We start from the raw sequence: 4,318 nt of genomic DNA on the forward strand, positions 1-4,318 counted from the left end.
AGAATATGCCCTAAAGTTTTTTCCTGTTAGAACAGCCATAATAATAATGATGATAATAGAGCAGTGCTTGGCAAATAGTGAGCACTTAACGAATAACTAATAATAGTAATTGTTAAGCACTTATTATTTGCCAAGCACTGTTCTAAGAACTGGGCTAGGTAGAAGTTAAGCAGGTTGGGAACTGTCCCTGTCACACATGGGGCTAAAGTCTAGGAGGGAGTAGGATTGAATCCCCATTTTACAGAAGAGGTAACTGAGGCACTGACAATGAAATGACTTGCCCAAGGTCACACCGAAGACAAGTGGTGGAGATGGGATTAGAACCCAGGTCCTCTGAATTCCAGGCCCGTCCTCTTCCCATCCTCTTTCCATGCTGCTTCTCTACTCTTTCCAAGAGAAGCAGCGTGGCTCAGTGGGAAGAGCCTGGGCTTTGGAGTCAAAGGTCATGGGTTCAAATCCCAGCTCTGCCAATTGTCAGCTGTGTGACTTTAAGTCACTTAACTTCTCTGTGCCTCAGTTCCCTCATCTGTAAAATGGGGATGAAGACTGTGAACCCCCCATGGGACAACCTGATCACTTTGTAACCTCCCCAGTGCTTAGAACAGTGCTTTGCACATAGTAAGCACTTAATAAATGTCATTATTATTATTATTATTTTCAGCAAAACCCTATGTAAATGGGGACCAGTTAGATTTCAACACCCTCTCCTCCTTCATTTACTCCAGGGCAGTAATTGAAAAAGTGAAATGTACGACTGTTTGACTTAGGAAAGTGCACCCACTGAAGTCTGACCTGCTAAAAGAGGGAATAACAATGTGGACCACCATTAAAACCCTTTTATTTTGACTGGCTTAATATTGCTTTTGGCTGGATGCCTCAAACACTGAAATGTGTTCCTTATTCCGGGACACAGAAGAACATTAAACAGATGGTTTGGGGAGGGGAGCAACTTCCTATTTCACCTTGTAAAACTCAGCCCTTTGGGAAGGCAGAGAATGTGAGGTGCAAATTGGAGAGGGGTTGAAGGCACCAGGTGGGATACACACATCACAGCGGGGTGTTTCTGAATTTTGCTCTGGAATCATCTGTCTAATTGGAGACCCAAGTTAATTTTCCATAAATGTGGACCTGGTCTATGAGATTGAGAACTCAGTGGAATGTGTGCGGCGCTTACCGAATTTATTCCTAACAAAATCAAACCACATGTTCTCTGTCTTCAGGAAGCTCGCAGTCAAACTTAAAGGGGAGACAAAGAAAAAGAAAAAAATGTGCTTAGGAGGAGAATATCAATCACTCCTATTTGTTGAATGCCTACCGTTTTGTCCCGTGTTTAATGTTTGGGCCAGTACGATATAGTTGGAAGACATGATCCCTGACAATCAACTGGGGGAGGCAGACAAAATAATCAATAATCTTACTGAATCTACCAATCCCTAGTAGATACAACGTGGCACCTCATCCTATTTGATTGACATCTTCCAGTCTTTTGACATAATCCGATGCAGGCTTGGCGCACGCTTCCCCAGTAAACGGTCTGCTTTCGGCCCGCTCCCAAGACTACGTCCTCCCCGCCTCTGCCGGAGCTTCTTCACTGTCTCCTGGAGGGGAGGAAGCCATGAAGACTGTGGATAATGGAGGGAATAATCCAGGGAGGTACGATCCCCTCTGAGGAGCTGGGACTGAGCCACTTCAGTTTGTGCACACCCCTAATTGTTCACACGGACAGTCCGCACCTCTTGATCTGGGCTCCCAGTGTGGTCTCCCTGGATCCCTTCCTCCAGAGCTTCTTGAGAAATTCCACCTTCCTCTTCCCCATGCCCTGGTCAGAAGATCAGACAACTTTGTATTTTATATTATGAAGGCAGACGATCAGGAGCTGCTATAAACTGGTCATTTATAGGATCGCCTTGAAGGAATTCACCTGATTAATGTGTCATAGCCAATCTATGGAGGACCCAAATGGATGACCAAGCACTTTAATAATCCTCTAGACTATAAATTCATTCATTCATTCACTCATTCAATCGCATTTATTGAGTGCTTACCGTGTGCAGAGCACTGTACTAAGTGCTTGAACTCATTATGAGCACAGAAAATGTCCACTAATCCTTGTACTCTTCCAAGTTCTTAGGACAGTGATCTGCACATAATAAGTGCTCAATAAATACCGTTGATTTACTGATTGAATAGTGGATCGTGGAAGTCTTTGTCTACAGAATCGTCACATAGGTCGGGTTGTGTATATATCAGTGTCAATCTGGTGGACAAGTGCTGAGGAGCTAATTGAGTGGATTTCTAGTTATTGTCAAGAAGTAACTGCAGAATCTTAATGGACTTTTCACATCAGTCAAATGTACTAAGCATGCCCTAATTATGCAATTTGTTGCTTCCATGCTTGAAGATGCTACTAGGAATCTTCAAGACGTTTTCAATACATATTTCTGATGCAGTGGGAAATTCTTCTAACTTAATGGGCTGTGAGCTATTTCTTTATGATGTAGCCATCTCTGAAGGCTCATTCTGTTCTGCCAGTCCCAGCGGACCCTCTCAATAATAATAGTAATGATGGTATTTGTTAAGCACTTACTAAGTGCCAAGCATCATCATCATCATCATCAATCGTATTTATTGAGCACTTACTATGTGCAGAGCACTGTACTAAGCGCTTGGGAAGTACAAATTGGCAACATATAGAGACAGTCCCTACCCAACAGTGGGCTCACAGTCTAAAAGGGGGAGACAGAGAACAAAACCAAACATACTAACAAAATAAAATAAATAGGATAGATATGTACAAGTAAAATAAATAAATAAATAGAGTAATAAATATGTACAACCACATATACATATATACAGGTGCTGTGGGGAAGGGAAGGAGGTAAGATGGGGGGATGGAGAGGGGGACGAGGGGGAGAGGAAGGAAGGGGCTCAGTCTGGGAAGGCCTCCTGGAGGAGGTGAGCTCTCAGCAGGGCCTTGAAGGGAGGAAGAGAGCTAGCACTGTTCTAAGTGTTGGGGGAGATACAAGGTAATCAAGTTGTCCCACGTGGGGCTCACAGTCTTCATCCCCATTTTACAGATGAGGTAACTGAGGCACAGAGAAGTTAAGTGACTTGCCCAAAGTCACACAGCTGATAAGTGGCAGAGCTGGGATTAGAACCCAAGACCTCTGACTCCCAAGCCCATCCTGTTTCCACTAAGATATGCTGCTTCTCCACCCAGCTGGGCAAATGGATATAGGAAGTCCAATACACTGTCCATCCATTACCATTCATCGAGGCCCTGTGTGTTTCTACCGCGACAAAGAATCAATTTCTCACATAATCCAGTGGGGCACGTTTTTTGATGTAAAGTCTTCATGAATTCATCAGAGGCACTTCTGACTCCTCCAAGACTTGGCTGAGCTCTGAGTGACAAGGGGGCACATATGCCCAAATTCTGAAGATACCGATTGATTGATTGATTGATTGATTGATTGATACCTTCGCCTTTGGGTTCTGTCTCTCAGAGAACTGAGCTCATTAGTAAAAGTTTTCCAGGATCACCCCTGCCTTTTCGGGACTGACTCTTTTCAGCTTTGGTCTGTTTTACATCCTTTCATTGGCAAGACATATTGGATGAGGTTTGATGAATGAATGAATGAATGAATGAATGAATGAATGAATGGATGGATGAATGAATGAATGAGCAGTTGCATTGTTAGACGGAACGAGGAATTCCTGAGCGTGGCTCAGTGGAAAGAATCTGGGCTTTGGAGTCAGAGGTTCTGGGTTCAAATCCCAGCTCTGCCAATTGTCAGCTGTGCGACTTTGGGCAACTCACTTAACTTCTCTGGGCTTCAGTTACTTCATCTGTAAAAAATGGGGATTAAGACTCTTAGCCCCCCATGGGACAACCTGATCACCTTGTAACCTCCCCAGCAATTAAAACAGTGCTTTGCACATAGTAAGTGCTTAATACATGCCATTATTATTATTATTCCTTTTCAGTTACTTTCTCTTTTTAAAATCATTTTGTTTTGAGCAAAACATTTGAAACAGTTTTTGGACTCAATGAAAGTGACCAGGTTTTTAAGGAGACTTCGGTGGTTTTAGTGGTTGTCAATGCCAAATGAAGCCTGAACCCAGGAAACAATGCAGTTCTTAAACTCTTTCCGTCTACTTTATTCCCTTCGAGAGCTTGGTTGATACCACCCAAAGTCACTGCACCTAATTCAGGGTGAATTTAGAATTCCTAAGCCCCTAAAATCACCCAGTCACTGATTCTAACTGAAATTTGGAAAAGGCCGAGTCGTTTTGTGAAAAAGTATATCAGATCGAT

The sequence above is a fragment of the Tachyglossus aculeatus genome, chromosome 18 (genome assembly GCF_015852505.1).
Source record: "Tachyglossus aculeatus isolate mTacAcu1 chromosome 18, mTacAcu1.pri, whole genome shotgun sequence".
Classification (NCBI taxonomy): Eukaryota; Metazoa; Chordata; class Mammalia; order Monotremata; family Tachyglossidae; genus Tachyglossus; species Tachyglossus aculeatus.